General features: G+C 41.0%; 1 long non-coding RNA gene across 1 annotated transcript; it reads left to right on the forward strand.

Annotated features, from left to right (window-relative positions):
* The first annotated feature begins 1,244 nt into the window (after positions 1-1,244).
* LOC135243732 (uncharacterized) lies at positions 1,245-4,860 on the forward strand. The gene is made up of 3 exons (XR_010326767.1): positions 1,245-1,531; positions 2,500-2,773; positions 2,875-4,860. It is a non-coding gene; the product is annotated as an uncharacterized LOC135243732 (long non-coding RNA).
* Positions 4,861-11,571: the final 6,711 nt, after the last annotated feature.

The following is an 11,571-nucleotide window of genomic DNA, read 5'->3' on the forward strand; positions in this document are numbered from 1 at the left end:
GGTTCTGAATCTTGTTTTCCACAACAGAGGGTGAAAACGGATTTTCTAAGCCTGGGAGCTGATGGATTTCCAGGAGGCTAACAGTATTTCATCACATACAGGGCTGAGGCCATGCACTGAGTGATTCAATGCAGATTACAGGAAGCACACTATCGACAGCTAAGCAGGCTGTTGCGTTGCTGTGCTCCATCTGCTAATCTTGCCAACTCACACTCCTAAAAAAGAACAGGGGGATAATGTGTTTATACATAAGAAGTAACAGATCTGTATGCTTCAGGGTGCTTTACCACACCCCTGACGTCAGTGTCAGTTTCCATGAGTGAAAATGTTTTTCCAACAGAACAACAAGGGTGTGCCCAGTCAGCATAACTGGTTACCAACAAAGGCTTGCAGATGCTTTATTTGTTCCTTCACTGTTATCGAGCCTTTTTGTTCAGTCTCAGTAATTTACAGTGCTCAGTTATATCACAGCATAGACGGGTGCGTGATTATATTTTCAACAGAAGACATTGCATGGCTTATTTTACCCATGACACACATTATGGTGCAATGGGGTTAACATGCTATTAGTCATGTGGTTCTTCATCATTATTTCACAATCAGAAGTGAACGTGCTAATAATATAAAATGAATGATAGCTCAGGACACAGGTCATATATCAATGTCACTGCCACCAAAAGCATGGGGGCATGCCCCCCTCCCCACCCCAAAAACACACCGACTAAGATCAAGGAAACTGGAGTTTCTTGACTCGCATTCATTGCAAATTCATCACAAACGGCTAATCGTGAGCTTCTAAAAGGAAGAAATTGGGGGAAATATATATATATTTTTAATTAAAGCAAATTAATATGTTCATGTAATATGACTGAATTAGAAAATAAACTGAAAAGAAGGCACCTTTTCAAAGAGATTTAAATTACAGTTTAACCAGTTTCACCTGCAGAAACCAGAAGACGAGAAAATGGCAGCAGATGAAATGTGATGCCGTGATTCAATGGGGTTGTTTCATTATTTTCATTAGCAGGCTTCCCTCTCAAGTCACAGCAGATCCAGTTGATTGTAGATGACCAGATCAAATGTAGACAATTTACAGCCGGGCAGAACATTATTCCTCTGAAAGTGGGAAATTTACAGCACCTTTGGGTGAAGCCAGACGTTAATTGCGCTCTGGTGTGGCTGCTGAAGGCTCATAAATTCCCTGCAAATGGGCATCGCTTAGCCAAATGATGTCATAAATTTGATAAAGCTTTGTAAAAGATGCGGCTCAGCGTAGAGAGCCCTGGTCACAGTCACGGGACCGGGAGGTGTGGAATGCAAGAAACATTTAACTCCTTAAGGCGTGAGATCACAAATAAGTTATTAGAATGTTCTTAACTGGGCATTCTAAGGCTGATTTAACAATCACCACTGGTAATTGAAAGCAGAGTTTTAGAATACCGACTTATAATTGCTACCAATAACAGCTACCAAGCGACTTTGGTGGATAAAGTCGTTGAAGGTACAATTGGCTGGCAGACAGAAAGTCCAGGTAAGTTAACATTGAATTTTGAAATTTCATAGTGCCAGCACTGCAGGAGCAGGTTGTTCGTCTGCCATTGCCGAAACTATTTCTTTCCATATCTACACATCTAGCTACATGCACTATTATGTGAATTCAAAAGGTCAGTGTCATTGTTGATTGGTTCAGGATGTACATTTCTTTGATTGGTTAACATTGTAAACCACTTTGTTTATTCTAACTTCCCTAGTGTTCTATAAAAATAGGATAAAACCCTTTTTATACCAGGCTTGCAATAATAGAACCGGATATGAAATTGGAAATGATACAATATTGATGTGTTACCATGGTTTTTGGAAAATCACTACATTTCATTACATTATTCCATCAGAAAATTATACATAAATGCAAAAAATTGCAACTGATGTAGTCATAATGCATTGCCTTTCAGGGTTGTTGGAAGTAGTGATGTTCAGAAAGGGGGTCTTCAATACTGGATTACTGGATTACATAATACACACTCAACATTCTTTATAGTCCTTAAAAGGAATTGGGAGACATGTATGTCACACACACACACACCCTTATATAATTTAACCCCTCACTTTGCTTTACAAATAATTAAATAATGTTAATTACAGTTGAGGCAAAAGGTTGACATGCACATAAACTAAAGACATTCAAACTCATTCAAAATTTTTCACAACTCCACACATTTCATGTTACCATACATTTCCTGTGTTAAGTCAATTAGGGTCAATTAAATCTAATTTGTGCCTCTTTCCAGAACGATGCAGTGTCTGTGTGATCCCAAGATTTTTATACTTGCAGACAACTGTTTGTACAGATGCTTGTGGTACTTTCAGTTGTTTGGAAATTGTTCCTAAGGAGGTACCGGACTTGTAGAGGTCCACAATCTTTTTTTTTGAGGTCTTGGCTGAGTTGCTTGAATTTTCCCATGGTATCAAGGGCAAAAAGACAGTGGCTCTAAAGGTAAGCTGTGCAGACTGGCTGATCCTCATGTTATCTGGAGGGTCTCACTGCAAGTACAGTACTGCATCATGAGAACCAGTGCCAATTTCAGCAGATACAGTGTGGCATCATGGGAACCAGCGCCAATTTCAACGGGTACAGTGCTGCATCATGGGAATCAGTGCCAATTCAGGGGCAGAGTGATGGCCAATCTGTTCTGGAATTTCATGACTACTCTTTATAATTCCACTCACACATAACAACAATCTCTGTGGGTTGCACTCCAAACTCCAAACTTTGGTAAGCAAGCTGTACACACACACACACACACACACACACAATTCTCTGTGTTGTTTGTTCACCAAAGTAGTTAAACTTGTGATTTTGTGTCCCTTTTGTAGGTAATTGTGCCACAAGCCAGGAGGCAGAACAGGGGCAACAGCAGGGCATTCTGCAAACAGGGTTACAAGCGGAGCATGTTGCCATGGGTTCCAGCTACACTAAGATCAGTAACGGATTGCGGAAACTCGATGGCATCTGTTGTGCGTGGCCCTCTCACCCCTGTGCATTTCAGATTCCCGAGACTCATGCATGACATCTGCTTCCTCCTTTCAGATTGGATCCCTGATGATTTAATCATCCTGTACACCACACTTCAAAAGATCTCTCTCCATAGCTTTAATTCCATAAACATTTGGACCAAAAGAAAAAGGCCATGATGCACATAACACACAAATGTGCTAAAATTGGTGGTTGACAGCTCTCAAAATTAAAAGACACTAGCGGCATGTTGGTTTGGAAGCTGGCTAGCTGCACTGACATTCCTTATATGCAAGATGGTTTGAGGTTTATGTGAGTTTAGCGGTGTTGCAATTTGAATAATTCAGTCCCTGGAAAATCCCACATGATTTCAGCATGAAAGGAGCCCTTTCACATCTGGGGACACTGGAATAAAAAGACACAATGCGGCAATGTCCCCTCCCCCCATGCGAACTCTAGTGTTTGAGTCCAGGCGGTTTCGTTCGGGTTATTCTGCGTTCTGATTCTGTTCTGTTTAGCGGTTCCAGACGTGACAGTTCCTCTTCAGCAGAATCTGATTCAGTCACTCTGCCACCCGACCCACAGTTTTTCCCACGGTGCGCAGGAACTGCCGCCGTGGGCTACGCATGGCAAATTGTGGTCACTCACTCACTCACTCAAGACCTTTCAGGGACGTTTTTGTGGGACGCATGTGCAGGTGGTACTTCGTTTAGTAGGACGCATGCGCAGGTGGTGCCAGCTAAAATGCGTCTGCGGAAGTGAGTTGCGCCGTGGGTCTGGACGGTTACGTTCTTGTTTATTTCTATTTCCGTATTGGGCCCCTTTCTATTGCACGGTTTGTTTGGCCATTTTTTCTGATTCGTCTATAGCCCTTTTCTCTAAACAAGTTCACACTTATGAGAACACGGCCGCCCCTATTATGTGCTCGACCTTGATTAGTCGCTCAGACGCACCCTTTGCTGAAGTCTCGGATGAAAGACTACTAAATCACTCTGTTCAGTGTCTCTTAAACAATGTTTTTGCTCAGACTCAGTAAGTAAGCTGCACACATCTGTCTATAAATGTGTCCTAAAAGCCCACTCCAAATCCACACTTTTTCCTTTTACTGTTGGGAACTTTCAGTTTTGGTTCTGGGGTCACTGGTGTTCCTCCAGCACCCCCAAAAGTTTACTGTTCCTGAACTGCATTCACTTCTCTAATAGGTTAACAGCAAACCAGTGACTGTTTTACATGGCATAGACAAAATCAGCGCCTTCAGTCACATCCAGCTAATTGCAAAGCTGAGGGTTGAATCTATTACTGTTTGTATGACTGAGTTTTGTGTTTCATTTGGATTTATTGGTAAAAAAAAAAAATGAACAGAGCAGTGTTATTGGGCGGGGTCTGGATGGGTCTTTATTAGATCATCTTTAAACCACTTTATCACCTGTTTGGCTTTACCTGCTGCTGTGGCTGGCTGCAGGTGCAGACTGCGTCAGAAATGCAGTGCAGAGTCTGAGAAGCTAGAGGGCGCTAGTGTTCAGTGACCTCCATTTGGGTTGATATTTAGGGAGGAGGAAACTGAGAAGTTCATTAACAAATCACAAAAAATCTTTTTGAGAGCTCTTCTTCTTCAGTAACTCGATGTAAATTTCAATTTTCTGTATTCACGGGGATGCTGTACGTTATTTCATGATATTTGTTTGCACACACACAATATTGTGCATGTGTCCTTCGTGGAGAGCAATATGATATTCAGGGAAATTTAAAAAATAAATCCAAGATCTAATTCACTTTTTAATCAAATTTTGCGAGAAAAGTACTGCCTAGAACATGAAGTTCTTTAAACCCTTTTTATGTAAACAGCATATCTTTGGAATGCATATATTTTTAACAGCTGCTCATAACGTATTCCTTTACCACACGTGTGTTTGCTGGCTCCTGTTTCTGTGATTCCAGAAGACTCCATCGTGGTGCAGATTCTGAAGCCCGCAGGACTGATGGGACTCAGGTGGGATGGGAGAGCAGACAGATGGTGGGCACTTTTCCCTCTGAGGAGAAGTATCCCCACGCCCCCATCTGACGGCACCGCACATCAGCAACGTCAGCCGGGACCTCGTCAACCAGAAAACAACACAACCCCTGCATGCACTCCCACACACACCTGTCACTCACACCTGTCACTCACTCCAGACACACCCATCCAGCTAAACCCAGCCAGACACACCCATCCAGCTACACCCATCCACCTACACATTGCATTTATTTGGTAGACTCTTTTATCCAAAGCGACGTACAATAAGTGCATGCCAAAGGTCATTGGAACAAGTACAAAACACAGGTCTGATAAGGTACAATACACATTTTGTACAATTATTCATAGCCATGAACACATTAAGAACAGTTCACACAGTGAACATTACTCTGACCTTGTCTATGCTAAGTGGCCACGCCCATCCAGCCCGGCCACGCCATCTGAAGCCTCTGGGCTTGATGCAGTTTTATTTTCCCCTCCCGGTGAATAAATGCTAGGTGCTGAGACACGTTTATGTGGGAAATGAGATTTGGCGGCGAGCGAGCAGCTCTGGGAGCGCTCGCTCACCGGCTGTGTGAGAATAACGTGCTGCAGGCTCCTTCCGTTCTGTCCCACGCTTCCGTCTTCCGGAACGTTCCGGGTGCCAGGCGCGCGAGGACGCGGGTTCAGGACGGGAACAGTCTGCCAGACACGTCTCCTCTCATCTTCCTCTCCCTCTCGGAGGAAGCACGGCTGTCAGTCCCTGACCCGGTGACACGCCGTGGCGAGGCGGAGGTGTCACTCACCTGAACTGCCGTCAGGAAGCCACTCAAAGAAGCGCTGAGGTTGCCAGGCAGCGGGAGGGATAACGATGGCTTCACACGAAGCAGCGTGACAGCCCGTCGTTCAGCAGGCCGGGGAGAGAGAGTTCACACCATCGGCTGTAATTATTACCTCCGTGGAGAACTGCGCTTGTGAGAAACTCGAGGTAGCTACACAGAAACATGCCCAGGGTTAATTTAACTTAACAGAGTCTATGTGAGGTCTAGTGGGACAAAAAGTTGATTTAACACAGAACAATTCACTGGGCAGTATAAATAGTCAGGTTCCATTAGGATCATCATGTGAGAGATGGGGAGCTGGTACATAAAAAAAAAACAGCGATTGCGCTCACATTTCACTCATAAGATGCTTTTGGGAACCATGATTCCTGTTGAGTCTGGAACTGCAGAGACAATATACGTAGCTCCAAAGACTAAGGGCACTTTCTTTTTTTTAAAGGAGTGCATATACAAGCATGCATTGTGATGCCAGATGCCAGGTAAGTACAGATAGTACTGCTTAATCCTCACATAGGCTGGTAACGCATACTGGGAGGTTTTCTAGCCAGCACGAATGATATCGACCTGTCAATACAGCTAATTGATGTAATTCCACGGTGCTTCCTATGAAAACATAAGACCCAGTCAGGTCTGGAGAGCAGAGAAAACAGACCATCTGCCATATATGCAGGCATGTGAATGTTTTTAAATATTAAAGATAATTGGTTAAAAAGAAGAAAAAAAAACACAACATGGAAAAGACCATTAAAAAATTAAGAAGTAAACTTGTGTGCACTCTCAAGATAACAGCATCGCAATTAATGTAATACAGTAAGGTTGTTACGTGCCATGTGTTTTTTCTTTTGTGTGGACTTCCCTGCCTTCACCTGCCATCATCTTCGTTGGCTGCGTCGCCTGTCAATCACCATCCACCAAGTCTCGCCTTCACCAATCCCCGACCTCCGTGTCAATTCTGAATCAACCAATCAGAACTCGCCACCTCTACTATATAAGCCTTGACTGTTTGCCATGATGGATGGCTGACTTTTTGCTCTGTGTTGCATTGGTATTTGACTCTGTATGTTAATCATTCATTTGAACTTGTCTTGTTTTTGTGTACACTTCCAAGGCTTGGAACAGGTAAGACTGGGGGCTCCTGTACATATGCCCATAGGCTATGTTATGTATAGATCCACTAGTCCTTAGGGGTGATTGCCAACCAATTGTTTTTTCAGTCTGCTAGTTAGAGTAGATAGGCTTTTGGTTTGTGTATTTGATACACTAGATTAAATTACTCTCTGGTTTAGCTAGCTTGTTTTTCTGTTCTTTTGGCAACATCCAGCGTCCTTTGACCCTGGTAGTGTGTGTCTGGGTTGTTTTGTATGTCCTGTAGTAGTTTTTTTTGTTCTCACAGTAAAACACTAGTGCATTGAGTTGCTGCTTTTGTCTGTGTTTGATTTATTGTTTTTACCGTCATTTATACAGCATTAACATCTCCCGGCATTCTTAACATCCAGTTACATACCCCATGCACCCCTAGACCCATGGCGTCGTAACAAAGGTGCTGGTGCTGGTAAACGTGTGTAAGTCGCTCTGGATAAGAGGGTCTCCTGCGCCTTTCTGTGTGGAGTTTGGTTGTTCTCCCAGCATCTGCGTGGGTTTCCTCCCACAGTCCAGAGACCTGCAGGTTAGGCTAATTGGAGACTCTAAATCTGAGTATGTGACGAAGGTCTCTATGGAAGTAATATTATAACGCCAATAAGAGTTCAGTTTCAACTCTGAACTTTGAGAGAGTTAAAAAATCAACCTCAGATTTAAACACAGAAAATATTCACAGGAAAACACTAAATCCAAATTTCTAAATTCAATATCTAAATCCAAAAGGGATATCCTGCAATCTAAGTAAAATCTACTCTAATGCACTCTATCAGAGGTACAGTTTTTGGGACAATGGTATTTATTTGGATCTGTATTCCACAATTTTTTTTAATTTGTAATCAAACTATTCATGTGCGGTTAAAGCCACAGCTTTCATTAAAGGATACTTGCATATCTTTTGGCTTCTCCATGTAGAAACTACAGCACTTTTTATACATCACCTCCATTTCAGGGCACCATGATGTTTGGGGAAAAAGGCTTCACAGGTGTTTCCTGATTAGTCAGGTGTGTTCTTTTGCTTCCTTAGTGCAGGTATAAGACAGCTTTCAGAATCTGATCTTGATTCTAATCTTGTGATTTTGGAGTCTCTTATTGGTATTTGTCAACATGAGGACCAGAATTGTGCCAATGAAAGTCAAGGAAGCCATTCTGAGGCAGAGAAATAAGAAAAGTCAAAGACATATCTACAGTATTTCCAGAACAACACACTGCTGATTCAAAAGCACATACTGTGCATGGATGTTTGAACCAGCAACCAATTAGGAACAAAAATATTGTATGTGGGATTGAATGAGTTGTGGTTTCATCATGTTTTCAATAGGCCTACACTTATTTTGTCAATAATGAAGAGTGAAGAACCATTTCATTTATGTAATTTGTTGGGTAGTCACTAATCATGTGCGAAGTGGAAACCAGGTCTTATTTTCTTTATCCTTCTATATGTTTTATTTATATTCTATATGTAGATGTCAGAACCATGCCACATGGAGATAGACTTGTTGTTTTGTTGCTTTCCAATGTCTGTGAGTTAACAATACAATTTAAACCTATGCTGATTTGGAACCAGGAGATGAATAACTGAAAAGTGCATTTAAAACTCGACAAAACCACAACTCATTACAAATAAACAAATGTGGAGCGCAGAGCCATATGTATGCCTTTGCCCAAAACATTATAGAGTTCACTGTATATGAACTCCATTATAGTGAAATCTACTCTCAGAGTAAAATGCACTATATCTGAGTAAAATATTCTCTATCATTGTGTAAAACAGAGAGTAGAATACTGAATATAAGCAGACATTTTGGGTTAAGTGGGAAGGAGGGAGGGAGGGAAAAGAAGTTTACACACTGTACTGCACATATTGTGAATGTTTGGATAGACCAGTAGTTCCAGGAGGTAAGAGCGGTTGTCTGGCAGTTGGAGGGTTGCCAGTTCGATCCCCCGCCCTGGACGTGTCAAAGTGTCCCTGAGCAAGACACCTAACCCCTAACTACTCCCAACGAGCTGATTGGTACCTTGCATGGCAGCCTTTTTTTCACCGTTGGTGTGTGAGTGAGTGTGAGTGTGTGTGTGAATGGGTGAATAAGTGAATAAGAGGCATCAATTGTAAAGCGCTTTGGATAAAAGCACTATATAAATGCAGTCCATTTACCATTTACCACACTCCGGCTAAATATTTTAATTCTCCATATTGATGAGTTTCCCACCGTTCTTTTTCAGTTATATTTTCCATGTGGATGAGTTTCATGACTGAAATAAATAAAAACACAATATCACAATATCAGTATAAACATGGATAATGTGTGTGTGTACATATAAATCTACTGATTTTAGTAAATACTGATTTGGTTTATTGGTAGAGCACTCTACTCTGTTAAACAATTGAAACAGACAGAGATTCTGTGTTTTACAGTCATTTCAGTATGTTTTAATGAACAGGTTGCATGAACTTGTGTGCTCTGACCATACTTTGACTCAGATGCTGCAAGATATGGAGAGTAAATTATAATAACCATAAAGAGAGAAGATTAATAAATAAATTAGTAAAAAAACTATTTTAATATTAATTTATTGTTTATTTATTCAGAAGTATTATTACTATATGTATTTTTTCATATTTATTTGTTCGCATTCTCAGATGATAAGATTCACTATCAAGTAAGTCATGAACCATGAACTTGATGGACAGCCACAACAGCATTAGCAGCACACAGTCGATTCACTCGTATCATCAGCCAATGAATAGATTGCCCGTTCAGACTGTGCTTTACAGTTACATAAGGGTAGAGGTGCGCTAACAGAGAGCGGAAATACTTTCGTATGCAATTGAATAAAGATAGATTAATCATTTCTTAATACAAATAACCTACATCCCTTGGTGATTACACACCACAATGAAATTTCTGGGACATACCATTCACTAGCAATCTTACCGAAAGTACCAAGAGTGAAATGTTACATTTATATCTAATGTCTGTTCGATCCAAACAGCTGTATCAGTTGATGTCACATGTCACAACGTAGCCTAAAGTTAAAGTTGAGTTAAAACTGAAGATCCGGTCTGAGTTGAACAAATCCAGTCAATTGGTTAATTAATAGTCTACTGACAACAGGCTAACAACACTTTTTGGTTCAACCCTGCAGGGGGGGTATCTGCACTTCTGACTGGCAAGCAATCCCAGCAAGCTAGCTTGCTTTATCAGAACTATGCGATCTGTTAGTCACTAAAAGACTGTTTACAATTACATACACTTTGATTCCTTGGCATACACACTGAATACAGCAGTCAAAAAACACTAGTAAAAAAACTTTTGGAAATATCTCCCAAAATATTTATTGAACTCTCCTCTCATTAGTTGGAGACAAAGAGATGGTAATTCTGCATGTTTACTCTAAAAAGTGCTGTTCATGTTGGATGCCTCTACCTAAAAAGGCTTGGTTACATTTTAGCTTTTGTTAAGTTTTGGCCCACATTCCCCTACAGATATTTTTTAGGTGGATGTATTGAAGCTTGAGCGTCATATTTTGGGGTAAACACTCAGAATTACCCTCTCTTTGTTCCCAACGAATGGCAGGAGATTTTGATGTATATTTCAGGAGATATTGCTCCACAAAAAAGTCTGTTTTGACTAGGCCTATATGCCAGTGAAGTATTTTTCAGGTGCTGTATTGTGTGTAATGCAGGGAATCCAAATGTATGTAGGCTAATCATAAACAGTCTTTTTGTGATAAACAGATTGCATAGTGTTCATAAAGAATGCTAGCTTGCTGGGATTGCTAGCCAGTCAAACGTGCAGACACACCGCTGGCGGGGTAAAATATAATGCAGTTTGTCACCAGTCACACACAGCCACTGCTTTAATGTCTTGGCTTTCATGATCTGTATGTCTCAATGTCAATTTCAGTGTAAAATATAGTTTAAAAGCTTTTAAATGTAATATGACAAGGTAGGGCAGGAGTTTATCTTCATTTGAAGGCTTGCCAGTTTGTCACCTTTCACCAGTCACACAATCACATCATGGCTACAAACTAATGTTTTTGGTTCAATCTGATTTTGCTCAAAGATGTCTTTGCTTTCCTGATCTTTATGTGATGTGAAATTCAGAGTAAAAATGTAGTCTTAAAAGGTTTTAAACGTAAGATGAAGGTAGCAGCGGAGCATTGGTGACTGAGACCCAGCCTAGTGTAATATGGGCTATAATTGTTATTTCCCTGATCTCTGCTACACTCATGCCTATGACCTACTGACAAGAAACCGAGGAACATCAACTTCAGTAGAACAAAGCAAAAGATGACACAGTTGCCCCCTCTCCTTCGTGCGGCAGATAGGCACCTATCTTATCTTCCTGGATCAGTGCTATTTTTCTTGAATATGTAATATTAATACAGTGTTTTTTAAAACATTTATTCATAACTGTATTATAAATTTTAATTTAGTACTTATGCAAACTTTGCTCAAAGCACTCCATTTGATAAATTGTCATTGTAATTTGATAATTGGCTAGCATGCAGTAGCTATTTCACACCTTGCACCTCCCCGACAAGCTTTTGTCTGTGGGTGGTTGTGTGAATCTGAGTTGTCA

This window comes from Anguilla rostrata, chromosome 17, assembly GCF_018555375.3.
Source record: "Anguilla rostrata isolate EN2019 chromosome 17, ASM1855537v3, whole genome shotgun sequence".
NCBI classification, from domain to species: domain Eukaryota; kingdom Metazoa; phylum Chordata; class Actinopteri; order Anguilliformes; family Anguillidae; genus Anguilla; species Anguilla rostrata.